Source organism: Mesocricetus auratus, unplaced genomic scaffold, assembly GCF_017639785.1.
Source record: "Mesocricetus auratus isolate SY011 unplaced genomic scaffold, BCM_Maur_2.0 Super-Scaffold_100021, whole genome shotgun sequence".
NCBI lineage: Eukaryota > Metazoa > Chordata > Mammalia > Rodentia > Cricetidae > Mesocricetus > Mesocricetus auratus.
Genome location: NW_024429202.1, coordinates 39,964,940 through 39,979,802, shown reverse-complemented (window position 1 = coordinate 39,979,802; position 14,863 = coordinate 39,964,940). Strand labels below are relative to the sequence as shown.

Sequence of the window (14,863 nt, the reverse complement as noted above, 5' to 3'; positions counted from 1 at the left end):
TTTCTTCAAAACTGGCCACATAACTCATAAAGGAATGAATGATTTTTCTTGATATAGGATATATACCACATTCTAAAGTTAAATCAAAATACAAATAGGAAAAACTGGAAATGAAAAATTTAGGAGTTCAAACAGAACTTCAGAGAAAAGTCTCACCACAGACTACAAGAGGTGGAGAGAAAAATCTCATTAAAGGAAAAATCCATCATGAGACTATTGTGATTCTTAATTTCCATGCGCCAAACACAAGGGCACTCCAGCTCATAAGCCCCATTACAGTTTAAATCACATATCAGCTCTCATACAGAGATATTGGGAGACTTCAATACCCAACTCTCATCAATAGATAGGTTATCCAAACAACAGTAAACAGAGAAATGTTGGAACTAACTGGTATTATAGATCAAATGGACCTAAAATTTTTTTTAACATTTTACCCAAATACAAAAGAATATACCTTTTTTCTCAGCACGTCACAAGAACTTTCTTTAAAATTGATTACATACTCATACACAAATCAAATCTCAATATATACAAGAAAATTGGACTTCCTGCATCCTACTTGGCCATCACAAATGAAAAGTGGATATCAATAACAATAGATAAAATACAGAAATTTTACAAACTCATGATAACAGCTCATTACTCTATGAAAAGTGGGTCAAGATGTAAATTAAAGTCTTTGTAGAATTGAATAAAAATGATACACAACATACAAAACTTTCATTGCCCCTAAGAGATAAGTTCCTAGCATTAAGTGTTACATAAAATTTGACAAGCGCGCTTATATGAGTAATTTAGAGCACACCTGAAAGCTATATCACAAAAAGAAGAAATAATAACCAAAAGAAGTACATGGCAAGAAATAATCAGACTCAAGGCTGAAACCAATAAAATAAAAACAACTAATACAAAGAATCAATGAAATATGTTGATTCTTTGACAAAATCAGCAAGATTGACAAAATCTTAGCCAAATTAAGTAAAAGGCAGAAAGAAGACTATCCAGCTGGGCGTTGGTGGTGCACTCCTTTAATCCCAGCACTCAGGAGGCAGGGGCAAGCGGATCTCTGTGAGTTCGAGGCCAGCCTGGTCTACAGAGCTAGTTCCAGGACAGCCTCCAAAGCCACAGAGAAACCCTGTCTTGAAAAACCAAAAAAAAAAAAAGAATATCCAAAGCAACAAAATTAGAGACAAAAGCGGGGAGACAACTGACATTGAGGAAATCCGGAGAATCAAAAAAAAAAAAAAAAAAAAAAAAAACCTACACGCTACCAAACTGGAATATCTAAAACAAATGGATAGGTTTCTTGATATATAAAGTACATCACCTACTAAAGTTAAAACGAGAGTATATAAGTAATTTAAACAGACCTATAACCTCTAGTGAAATAAAAGAAGTCTTTAAATGCCTCCCAAAGAAATCTAAAGGAAATTGACAATTTTATGGTTAGGTACTGCTTACCAAACTTGGTTAGACAGCACTTTAAACAGACCTGGAACCTAGCTTCAGACTGTTTCACTGTCTCTCCACCAGCCCCTTAACTCTAAGTCCATCTCCTGTCCTTCCTTCTTCCTCCCTCCTTCCCTCCCTTCCTTATCTCTCCATCACATCCCTCCTCCCTCCCTCCTTTACTTTTATCAACCCTCTGCTGCTTATACACCTTTTTCTCCCAATTTAGCTGCTCACCAAATCACCGCAGTGATCATCATCTGGGCCTGTGCTAGGTAGTTTTTAGACAGTAATGGTACAAGGAAACAGTTTCCATTTGGAGACCTAGAATAAACTGCTTCCTGATGACACCCTACATTCAGCCATGAACTGCACAATAAAACAAGCTTTGTCTCAGACATTAACAGGTCTCCTTCATGTCTTTTTACATTTGTATTTCCTGAACATTTGATAGGAAGACATCTACAGGATATTTATTATATGTATCACATTTCTTCAGCTTGTACAACATTTTAATTTTTTTCATTGGTTTTGTGTTTTACTTTATGGCTATAGAGCATTATGACTGGATATTTACAAGTTGCGTTGTTTGTAGGTTGGGGGTTCTAATCCAGCATTCATCTGTTGATGCGTGAGGGTCCATTATTTCTATATCCATCATAGAATTCAGAAGATTTCAAATATCAGGCACTTCATAATACCCCCATCTATGTGTGTGTTGGTCATGTACATTCCTGTTGAACCCAGAGGAGGATATTGGTTATATTCTGTACCATCACTTTTAAGTCTATTCCCTTGAGACAGCGTTCATTGATCTCTGTGTTTATCCATTGGGCAGCAAGCCCCAGGCGTCATCATCTCCATGCCCCCACAGTCTATGGTTATAGACTTCTAGATTATTCTATATGACCTGGGAATGGGAACTCAAGGCCCCATGCTTTAACATCAAGGACCTTACCCACCAAGCCATCTCCCTAGCTCCAATTGGTACAAAAGTTTCCACATATCTACTGAAAATCAAAGTGTTTTGGTTATATATAGTTATTCCCTTGAAAGTCTGAATGAAATTTGTGTACCACCTTTATCTGGAGAGCATCTCATTTACCAGCATCCTCAAGTGCCTTTGGCCATCTTTTTAAATCTTCAGAATTGCCCAGAACATCAGTAGAATTATTACAAAAGTCACCATGGGATAAAAACTAGTGTGCACACAATTCTGACAGGATGAGCATGAAGGATGTGTTTTCTCTAGGACTGTTTCACCAAAAAAGTCCTGGAATGATATTGGAAGAAGTTTAAAATATTCAAGACTTATCAGTGAATCAAGGAGTCCCCAAATATCACTGAGCATGCTTTGTACCTGGAACATAACATTACTCTCCATCTGGAATGTCAACCTCATCTAAGACAGTCAAAGACTCTGCAGGATAAAGGAAAGGTGCTTGCCATCAAAGCTGAAAATTCCCAGAAATGAGTTCAATTCCCAGAAGCCACACAGAGGAAGGAGAGAACAAAAACACTATAGAGTTGTCTTTTGACTTCTATATGTGTGCTTTGGCATGAGGGTGTGCATGAATGCCCACTCACACTCACACTCACACACACACACACACACATAACTTACAAGAATGTAAATTTTAAAAAGTCCCCAAAGCATAAAAAGGAATACCAAATGACCATAATAACAAATTTAATATTTTTTAGCACTAAATGGAAATAAAAGGAATGGAAATAAAAGTAAGGAAAAAATTAATACAAAGGTATATAGGGCAGAAGATTAATTTTTGCCAGTGTATCTTTGCATTGGAAATTCTGCCTGTGTGTATAGATCCATTGTTTATCCATTCTCTCACTATCTGTCATCTTGCTGTCTTTGATTTACCTATTTTATTTTGTTGTCGAAACAGCATGTTCTTAGTACACAGCTTTATAACATCACCTAGTGGTGAAGTACGTGCATTGCAGTCTTAACGTTCACACTGAGTTGAGATGCTTTCTCTTTCACATTGTGTGTGTGTGTGCATGTGTGTGTGTGTTTGTGTGTGTATGTAGAGTAATAGCCTATTGATATTATGAATATTTCTCTGCATGTGTATACATGTGGAGGCAAGCGGTCAAATTTTGGTGTCATTCTATAGGTGCCAGCCTCCTTGACATTTTAATAACCATACATACTTGTATGTATATACGTATGTATATTATATATGTACACATGAATGGCGCTGTGTGTGTTACTGTGTGCCTGTGGAAGGCAAAGGATAATTTCTTAGAGTCAGTTCTCTCCTTAAATTATGTGGAGTCTTGGGGATTGAACTCCAAACACTAGGCTGGGTGGCAAACAACTTTAGCTATTAGATCAATTCACTAACACTGGATACTTGGGATTGTTTATGTAGAATAAGCTGCTCCAAAACTCACAGAGATCCACCTGTCTCATCCCACTGATTGCTGGGATTGCAGGTATGACCTGCCTTGCCTGGCTTCAAGTTCTATGAAGGATTAATGGCAAATTCCTCAAAACTTTTAGGGAAGAAATTGAACCAGTCTCCCCTTTTCATCTCAGCAGTGCTGGGGATTGACCTGAACATCCACCTGTGTGGAAGTCACGAGCTCTGAGTTCCTGCCGTACAATTCCCTACACTCACACTGGAATACAAAAGCTAACAGAATTCTTTCTACCACATTCTCTGAAGTCGGCGTTTCAGAAATACTCAAGTAAGCAAACAACAGAAACAATACAATCCTGTATCTGTCATGAACACAAATGCAAAGCACAACCACTTATATCAGTGCATTGTCCAGGTGTGTCTGGGCGAGCCTGTCATGCCAAGACTTGGGAGGCAGAGGAGAAGAATCACGAGTTCAAGACCAGCCTGAGCTTAATAGTGAGCCCCAGGACAGCTTAGATACAGCTCATTAGAAACTATGAAACAAACAAACAAGCAAGCACTAAAGCACATTAACTCCAAAAGAAAAAGGAGTTGCACACCTGTGGCTCCTGGTTTGAATGAACCGTGCCTTGTATCCAGGTTTTATCATGCCCTTCTCCTGTCTTTGCCAAGGCACAAGGCTGCCAGAGGGCTTCTGGTGCCTGGAGGGGCATACCATGTGAGGAAATGATGTGATCATGGAAGAAGACAGAGAACACTGTCCTTCTAGAGCCCCTGGTGATGCTTGGTGGCTTATGCGACTAGAGGAGATGGACTTACACATAATCACAGTAACTCTGCAGATAAACCCATATACAGAAGCAATCAATACATATGATTGCATTCTAATTGAAAGACAGCATGCCACTCTTAGATATAATTGCCATAGGAATGAGTTCGGCAGGAATGATAAGCACCATAAGAAACACACTGACCACGAGCTGACAGCATTTTAATACTTTCCACATTTGCTATGTGTTGCCTACACTCTGTATATCTATTTAAAGAGTAAAATCCTCGGGCAAAACTAATCCTAAGATTTAATAAAACCATGGTTAAAAAAAAAGTCAAATAAGTCACTTACTACTATCCTAGTATTCTTCCACAGTCTGGTTCCTCCAATCCTTTCTCCAGGGTCTCTGTCGCTCAGCATCCCTGTCAGCTTGCCCTCAGGTTTGGGCTTTCTGGGATGCATACCAGGCCTGGGGGAATGCTGGATGAGTGGAAGCAGAATCTTTGCGTCCTGTCATAGGCTTCACTGCAAGGGCAGAGTGAAAGGAGGGGCCACGGCTCACCCACACTGACCACCGCAGGACTTCCATGTAGTCAGGAGAGGTCAGAGCCTGGAAACTCAGCTCCATTTTTCCCATTGTGCCAGCTGAGCAGGTGGGCCACACTCAGGCTTGAAACCCCTCGCTTTTCACAGAAATACACCTACCACCTCTGCCAGCCTGGATGCAGACACGCCCCCGAAACAACCCCAACTCAGGTGAACAGATTATGCACAAAATTGGCAAGAATGCTTGGCCCACCTGGGTTCCTACTGCAATTCGTGGAAGGGGGTGGGACTTAATCTTCAACTAAAACCTCACAACTGGTGGATTCTTTCTCCAGATCCTAATATCTCAGCTAACACCAGGTGTGTGGTACTGTTCCTTAGCACACAGCTTCACCAAGAGCTTGGGAATCAACTGAATGACTCCAAAGTTGTTTCTGCTGTGGGGATTTTCTAAGCAGTTCATGGAGAATGAGCGTGAAGAATGTCGAGAGCATTAATTTATTTGTAATAAATGAGCTCCAAACATTAAAACTTGGTGAAGAAAATTGTACATTATCTGTTTTTTTGTTAGATGTAAAACAGGAAAAGGGATGGGGTAAGGATGCACAGGTCCCAACATGTGATGTCACAAGGAATCATTGTGAGATAAGCTAGATACCAGTCCATATAAGGCAATACTTGTGGCTGCATTTTGTCCTTGGACTACTGCAAAGGAGGTGGTTGTGGATGAGCAGTGGAACTCAGTCATTTCTCATAGACTTGGACTTTCCCAAACAGTTGGGTCTTAGAAAAGTGAGTTTCCCTGGTTTTCTGTTTAGCTTTTGGTGTTTGGAATTTCTTTTCGACAATATTCATCTGTGTTCTAAAATCTGTCTGTGTTTCTATTCCTTCGTTGACTGAGATTTTCCGTTTGTTTCAACCTCATTTCTTTGTCACTGTTAGCCATGTTCTGGATTACTTTATACTTTGGTGGTATGTGTGTACCCAATGAGGGATTTGGTCAGGACCACATAGTCCTTATGCGGGGAACTTTGGTAATCTCCACCAGCTCTGTGTCATTTCCCTGCCCATGTCATGTGACCAATACTTCCCAATATACAAAAATTCATCCTGTTATCTGAATATGAGCAGAAGTAGACAAAAAATGTGTATTTTGTGTTTGTGGAATTTGACTGTTTGGAGTCAAACTTTCTCTAGTTCCATGTTTGTCCCTGGGAGTGACAGTTCATTTTCATGGGTGGCTGTGTTCACTTGATGTTGTGATTCTGTCACTTTTCATTGGTGGATTGTTATGTTTCAAAACACCTGGGGAAGGCATCTTGATCACAAATAATGGTCTTTTTAAGGTGTCATTGACTATGAAGTAAAGGATCTCATCCTCTCATTAAGGGTATTCTCATGTTCTTAGTCAAGGACCTTGACAGAAACTTCTATTTTCAAGGTGTCTTTACTTGGTTAGCAAATAAGGGCTTTATGAAAAGGGTTTGTTTTATGAAAAGATTTCAAAGTATCCCTTCCCTCAGTTTTATAGACAACTGAAAAACATGTGGATTATTACAGTTATTGATACTGGTAACATGACATTGTTGACCAATTGGTTCTTTCAGATTGTGTTTCCTAGTTTTATTATTTGGACTTTTATGTTTTCCACTGATTCTTATATCTCTCCTTGTTGTATGTTTGTTCCTTTCATGGGGACCGAAGTAAAAATGGGAGATTATAGAGGGAAGGGGCACTGAAGAGACCTGCCTTTCAGGGACAAGGACTCTAACAATGAAACATTTTCATTCTCATCAAAGTATGTCTCCACAGATTTCTCTGGGAACAATTAAGGCTACTTGCAGTGGCCATTTTTTCTCTGGTGGATGTGGGTGGGACACACACAATGTGTGACTATGTGATAAACTGCCTTGACTTCTGGACAACATGGTTGGGGTGGGAATGGGAGGAACCAGCTTTTTCATGACTATGTTTATTGGTTACTATTCTGTTGTGATAAAAGTTTATAAACTTGGAAATTTAATAAAGAAAGAGCTTATCTGGCTTATTTTTGGAGGAATAAGAGTTGTTGGTTTTACAGAGGCATGGCAGCTAGCTGAAAGCTTGAAGGCAAAAGCAGTTGACTAAGTGTCACATCTTCAAACTTAAGCAGGACACTGAGGGAGCAAATGAAGACTAGGCTTATTCCTCTCAATGACAGGCCCAATAATGTACTTCTGCCACTAAGGCTCCACCATATGAAGTTCCCCCAAATTGTACAATCAGCTGTCCTTGTGCGTTCGTGTGTTCAAATGACAAATTTATATGAGACATTTCTAATTCAAAGTTCCACAGGGATTGTGTTAAATATCAGATGTGGTGAGCCCTGGGTTTCTAGTTTGGGAATTTGTGGAACACATGATGTGATGCTGTAGAGGAACTGTGTCACTAGGGAACAGAAAACTTCTAATGCAGTGTCACCAGCCACCTAACTACCAGCCCTATGGGCAACAAGATGCTCTCACCACCATGGCTTCAGTGTTTCTTGAAAGCCTGTGCACAAATAAACCCCTCCTCCCTAGAGTTGATTCTGGTCTGGGATTTGGCCTCATCAATGAGAAAAACACTTGGGGCTCTGGTTGGGGCACAGAACCTGATCAGTTCTAATAAGCCTTGATTGGTCAGTTCTTGTCACAAGGAGGCATTATGATGCATGCTAACAATGTTAGGCACTTCCTGCATTGGGTTCCTGCCTTTGTATCTTGGAGTAGCAGGTCATTGCCTACAGAGCTGTTGAACTTAAAATTGGCTCTGATAGACTAGGAATCTTCAATCTACTGGACCTTGCTAGAGTGAGTTTTTTCCAGTTTGTTGTTTACATTTCCAGAGGTTAAGGTTTACTGTTTTCATGCTGACATATTGGTTTACATCCTAGGTTTGATTTATGATTATCTTATCTAGCTATTCATTATTACCCAATTTCCTATTTGAAAACTCATTTAGTTCTTAAAATTTGGTTTCAAATTTCTTCAGTTAGAACATGTGTTACTGTGCACTACATGTAAGCTTTGCAACTCAGATGGAAAAATATTCTGGTGGTTGTGAGCCAAGGAATAGCACAAAGTCATTGTAAACATAGCAGCTTACAGTAAGGCTCTAGGAAAAGGCCTTTCCAATGTAAAGACTCTGCTCATCTAGGGTAAGGTTTCCCTAGTGAAAGTGTTACAGTTCTGCCCTCAGAGCTCTGCTCAGGCTCAGGCAAAAGTTACTTCTCTTCTCCACTCCACTAAGGGAGTTTCCCAGCAGAGATGTCCATTACTTCCCCGGCCAAAGAAGGACTTCACCCAAAACTCATTCAAGACATTTATTGGAAGGGAAGAACCCAATAGAATGACTGCCTCTGCCAGGGTGGAAAAGACAGTTGCCAAATGAACCAGCACATGACTTATATAGGGATTTTTAGTGGTAGAATTTTTTACAGGGTGAAGATTTTCAGGGTGGGAATGGGTCACAATTCAATCCCTGAGCTTGGATAAGCTCAGAGATTGGCTGGATTCCATGCTCAGAAATTGGTTGGTTTCGTGCTCGGGGATTGGTTTTCCTGCCCAGGGATTGGTATTGTGCTGAGCTGGTCAGGGGCAAGTGTGTTTCTTTGGCTCTGGTTTCAGGGACAAAGTGTTTCCTTCACTGGGAATTTTTAAGCTTTTGGCTCTGATGTCAGGGTCAGTGAACCTGCTCTGTATCAGGTCATGGTATGTTTCTTTGGCTCTGATTTCAGGGCAAAAGTGTATTTCTTTAGCTCTAATTCGGGGCCAAAGTATGTTTCTTTGGCTTTGGTTTCAGAGTCAAAGTGTGTTTCTTTGGCTAGTCCTTTTACCCTACACTACTCAGAGCAAATTTCATTATAGCATCCCATGCATGCCTATATAACTTTTTGTTCATACTTTCCTGATCAATTTCACTTCCTATACTCCATATCTGTGGCTAATATTTTTTCTTCATAAAATCTTCACCCTCTTCTAATATCTACAGGCAAAAATGTTATATTTCTGTTTGTGTAGTTGCCTTATTTCATATAACATCTCTAGTTGTAGCTACTTTCTATATAGCAGAACAGTTCAGTTGTCACTGTGTCTGATTATAGACTCTACCCCAGAATCTGAACATATGTTACACTATTGATAAGTTTCTTTATGTAACTTACCCTCTGGATTTTTCTTGTATTTCTAGGGCCTTAGAAGTCATCATTGTATTCTGTGGGATATCTCAGAATTCAAGTGAGAGAATTCATAGCTATAGACTTCTATTCTAAAACTACATTAATTTTTTTCTAGCATTGTGTGTCCTGAAATTTCCCACAAAATACAGTGGTTGAAATCGAGCTGAACATCATGGCCAGCCCATGGGTAGAGGACATCCTTGAAAAGGATTTCAGTATCTTAACATCTCTAGGTTGTGGTGCATTCGGGAAGGTGATGCTTGCCTGCAACCTACCCACACATGCAAAGATGACTGTCAAGGTCCTTCAGAAGCACCACGATGCTCTGGTTCATTATCAGCTCTGAAGTAAACATCTTTCATTCCTTGAAACATAGGAACTTAGTTCAATGTTATCACATCATCAACACACTGACAATAACTTATGTGGTCATGGAGTATGTTGCAGGAAAAGATCTGGAGATGTTCCTCAGGGAGATAGGATATTTAAAGGAGGATGATGATAGACCAGTACAACAAGTCATGTCATCGGCTTCTCTTCTCCACCAAAGACTCATTGAATATGGTGATAATAGAGAATATCCTTTGTGACATATTGGGCAAAGCAAAGCTTTGTGAATTTGGTATTGCCATTCAGTTTGCATGAGGAAAGATGTTGAAGGGGGTCTGTGTTTCCTTGCTCTATTAGAATCAGATTTCTTAACAAGGAAATCCTATGATGGACTTGCAGGTGATAAGTGGAGCTTGGGCATTGTCCTATATGTCATGATAACTAGTCACTTTCCATACGTAGAAACCACACTATCATCACCACCACAGTGTGTCCTATTCCCTACCATTTGACAAAAACAGTCACATTATCATTGCACGATTACTCATGGTCCCTATCTGGTACAGGGTAATAATAGGTAAACTTTTGGGAAGACCTTGGACGTGCCACATTCAAGAATGTGTACCATATGCCAGTATGGAAACCATTCCCAGGGTCATACAGTCGATGCACACCATTGGCAATAACTGTGAAGAGATTTTGTCATTCATAACACATAGGAAACTAACAGAAACAACCAATATTCTGAAATATCAATTGAGCAGTGGGGATAGCCATGGGAATAGCCACCAGCAAGATAAATCTGGTTAAATATATCCCCTGGAGGTTCCCTCGATAAGGAGATCTAGTGAGCCAGCTTTTACCATCAGCATAGAAGCTGGAAAGAGTCACTTTTAGAAAGATGGTGTGGAAGAAAGAGGGAAGGGATTCAGAAGCTACAGCATGCCCCACAGATATTCCAACCTGGAGGTGGCAACCAGTTCAGCACTCAGGCAATCAAATAAAAAATAACAGCAATAATTAATATTCTGAAGTGCCAATTCAGCTGAAAGGACAACTATCAGCACGCCAAGAAGCCCTGGTTAAATATGATCCCTGCAGTTCCTCTTACCCTCACATTCTGCTTAAAGAGGAGAGCTAGTGAATGAGCTTCTCCAATCAGTATTGAGCCTGGGAGGAGTCATGTTCAGGAAGAGGGAGTGGAAGAAAGATACAAGGGATGCAGAAATTACTCCATGCTTAACAGATAGTGCAGCCTGGAGGTGACACCCTGTTCAGCACCCAGGTGACCAAGTAATAAACTGAAACAATCAAGATTCTGAAATACCAACTGAGCCTTGGGTCCAGCCATCAGTACAATGAGACATACTGGCTAAATAATATCCAGTCAGGTCCTCTTGTCCTCCCTCTCCACTTGAAGGAAGCTAATGACCATCTTTTCCAATCCATACAGAAGTTGGAAAGAGTCACTTTCAAGAGTGTGTGGAAGAAAAGATGCAAGGGATGTAGAAGTCACACCGTGCTCCATAGATACTGCTGCTTGCAGGTGATGCCCTGTCCAGTACCCAGCTGACCAAATAATAAACTAACAGCAACAGTCAATATTCTGAAATATGAATTGAGCCATGGGGATAGCCATCAGCAAGGCAAGATGCTTTGGTTAAATATGATCACTGCAGGTCCTCTTAGCCTGCCTCTCCACATAATGAGGAGAGTTAGTGAGCCAGCTTTTTCAAACAGTATAGAGGCTCTGGAGAGTCACTTCTAAGAAGAGGGTGTGGAAGAAAGAGAGAAGGGGTGCAGGAGGTACACCATGCTCAGAAGATACTCCTTCCTGAAGGTGATGCCCTTCTCAGCACCCAAGTAACCAAATAATAAATTAACAGCAACAACCAATATTCTGAAATACCAATTGAGAATTGGGGACAGCCATCAGAAGGATCAGAATTCCTGGTTGAATACAAACACTGCTTGTCCTCTTAGCCTCCTTCTCCACTTGAAGGAGAGCTAGTGAACCCTACAACTCTACATTCACTGTTGTTGGGCAAAACAGTGCAATGAAAAACTTAGCTTCACATCTACTGCAGGTGAAGGTAGTGATTACACTTTTAAAACATCACCTCACCACACACACACACACACACACACACACACACACACAGAGAGAGAGAGAGAGAGAGAGAGAGAGAGAGAGAGAGTGTCCCTTACATCATTAGCATCATCACCACTGCCCTACATATACTGCTATTGATCAGCACTGCTGGACACACCCCTGGTATTCTATATAGAGTGCTATGAGCCAGGTCCTATTGGACCTAGAAGTTCCCAAATGCTGCCACCTAATGTGCAATGCTGTGTTCGTAAGACACTGAAAATAATCTCTCAATATCAGGGCTGTCCCGTCTTCAGGCCTTAATAGATACTCCCCAGTCCTGCTGCCAAACTCATGAGTGCTCTACTTACCAAGCAACCTGGACATCACTTCCCCTGTTACAATAGCCTGAACTATTTTCCTTGGTTTCAGGCCTTGCTGGACACCCAATTGGCCCCCTGCGCACTACTATATATACTTCTGGACCCTTCAGGACTCAAGTCTCAGATTGTGCCTGATATCAGGCCATCCTCAGTAAGTTCCTTTTGTACACCTGTATTCCTGCCTCAAAGCACTTCTAATTTTCAGCCGTGCTCACTCCCACTGCCATTGATTAGTAGTGTATGTGGGTAGCAGAACAGTGAGATGCTAGGTAAGGGTTGATGCCTAGCATTATATGCATGCCTGTATCTACACATGAACTACAATAAGATCCTGACTGCAAGAGGATTGTGTATGGAAGTGGCATGAATGTCAGGTAAGTCCTAATATCTAAATGGATATGTTGATTGTGCGCTGTAGTGGTCCATCAGGGCCTGAAACACCTAGTAGTTTTGTGGTGTGGGGCATCCAAGACAGCACAGCCTGATGCCTTGCAATCATTGTGGGACAGCAGTATGGTGATGTGTTCTGCATGGGTTGCATCTCACAATGTGTGAAGCATGGGATAGAGACTGTGCATCTTTGGGCATCCTAGGCTCCAGGAGCAGCAGCATGGAGACTCACCAGCTACAGCAGGTCCTATATAATTCCTATCTTCATCCTCCCTCTTCTACCGGGCTGAGGTATTTGGGAGTCAAGAGCAAAGCTGACAGATCTGAAAGTGACCCCCCAGCTTTGGTAGTGGTCATTCTGCTTCTGGCCCACATCCTTATGTAGTAATCATGGTGGTTGCATGGGTGTATGAGTGGTGAGCAGAACACATCTGCCTGCTACCTGGACATTCGCTGATAATCCTAAGCAGTGAACCAACGCCTTGATTGGTTCTTTCCTGGGGTGTATCAGGCCAAGCTCTCGAAGTCCTAAGGAGTTGTCACCTCAAGCCCTTCTCCAGTTTCTCTGTTTCTTGGATGGCGGCTTCTGAACTCACATATCAACAGTTCATCTTCTCTGTGTTGTTTCTGATCTTGTTCAGTATGAGGTAGAAACTTATGTAATTTTCTTCTGTAACTGTTACATGAACACTGCAGTTTTGGATCTGAGGTCAGATGTAACATTTGAGATTGTGTTCAGTTTTCTAATGGGTTCGTTATTGTTTGCTTTATCATACTTATCCTGCAGCCCTTTGTAGACAAACCGTTTTTCACTGCTTTGTTTTCCCTAGATGGCCCTGACAAAATCAGCTGACATAATGTAGGGGGGTCTGTTGCTGGGGGTTGTGTTAGATTCCATGTGTCCAGATTTCATTCCGTCCCTGATGAAATTTCTGGATCTCTGAGTTTTGTTGGGCGTGCTGGGACAAGATAGCATGGTCCAGCGGAATCTCTTCTGCCATCTGCTGTCTCTTCTAGGATTAAACAAGTTGGTTGTTACATTTGGTATTTGGGCATCAGATGGCATTTTGCTGAGTCTACCTGAGTAAAAGATCTGTCATCTGAACAACAGTGGCTGCTGCTGAGAAACAGGGGTGTCTGAGAGGTTATATTCCCTTGGATTCCTCTCAGACATCCTAAAGTTTTCTGAATGCCAATTAGAGTAAATCATGTTGGAAATCTATTTCAGTACTTCAGTAATTGTAAATTGTCTCTATCCAATACCATTTAGATTACAAGTGGATGACCTTGAGTGTACTGTCGTCTTGTTATTGGTGACCTGGGGAACAGAGTCCCTGCACACTGCCCTTCTCAGGCAATCCAGTCTAGAGGTCAAGCAGAGCTGTACATTCCCTTCTCAAGGATCTGCTGAGGTACCTTTATCTGAACAGGTAGGTTTCTTGGGTCATCTGTGAGGACAGGGAGGCATAAGTGACCTTTCTGTACTGTCACAATACATAGAGCATCGATGTGGGACAGGTATTCCACAGTAACACCGGGACGCTTTCACAAGAGGACCCTGTGCCATCCCCAGATCTTTCTGAGAATCAGGAGTGTGGTCTGTAGTTGAATTCTAGGACAGAAACCATTTCACTGCCCTCCACAGCATGTCTTCCTGAGGTTGTGTGGAGCTTCTCAGCTCCTTTAGAGCTCAGGAAATGACCTGCTAGTTTTCCAGCCAAAGGGAAGGCCAGAAGTGCTCTCCTCCATCCCTGGCAATAACACTGTGTGTGCAGATCCTCAGGTCAGGAATTCCCTGGGTACATGTTTCAGGATGTGTCCAGGAACCTATAAGAGAAGGAATATTATAGACCAATAAAGAAGCTGCCTGAGAACTCCATATTCCCAAAGTACAAGACCTGTTACCTTGGCAGATAATGGCAGGTCTACCTTTAGTGGAATTCAGGGACTAATGAATCAGTTATAATAATGCCCATTAACTTACAATGTGGCGTTCCTTGGGACAACATCATTAGAGTCTCTTCAGGGACCTCTGGGTGCAGGGAATGATTCCTCATAGCTGCCCTGCTACTTGGCAGGAAGGAGGATTTGAGAGCAAGTTCCAGGACAGCCTCCAAAACAATACAGGGAAATCCTGTTTTGAAAAACCAAAACAAATTGACCCGTGAGACTCCAAGGTGTCCAACATTACCAAACTGGTCATCGTGGCTGTGTCAATAGGACACTGGGTGGAAATTAAAGTTTCCCAAATAAACATCCTCTGGTCAAAAGAACATCTCAAGGACTCAGCTTTGTCCTCTGTTGTAGATA

The 14,863-nt window shown here is 41.4% G+C and overlaps 2 long non-coding RNA genes across 4 annotated transcripts in view; one reads left to right on the top strand and one right to left on the bottom strand.

Moving 5' to 3' along the window:
* The first annotated feature begins 5,852 nt into the window (after positions 1-5,852).
* LOC121133326 overlaps positions 5,853-14,863 on the top strand; it is a 15,741-nt gene continuing 6,730 nt past the window's right edge. For 2 of the 3 annotated variants that reach the window (XR_005870162.1, XR_005870160.1), the window contains exons 1-3: positions 5,853-5,952; positions 12,213-12,314; positions 13,824-13,983. This is a non-coding gene — a long non-coding RNA (uncharacterized LOC121133326). Of the gene's footprint in view, positions 5,953-7,884; positions 7,992-12,212; positions 12,315-13,823; positions 13,984-14,863 lie in introns of those variants that run through there. The other variant, XR_005870161.1, reaches the window with a different exon arrangement.
* LOC121133327 overlaps positions 8,491-14,863 on the bottom strand; it is a 25,759-nt gene continuing 19,386 nt past the window's right edge. Inside the window, exons 5-6 of the long non-coding RNA XR_005870163.1 lie at positions 14,538-14,687; positions 8,491-14,380 (exon numbers count right to left, since the gene is read on the bottom strand). This is a non-coding gene — a long non-coding RNA (uncharacterized LOC121133327). The remainder of the gene's footprint in view (positions 14,381-14,537; positions 14,688-14,863) is intronic.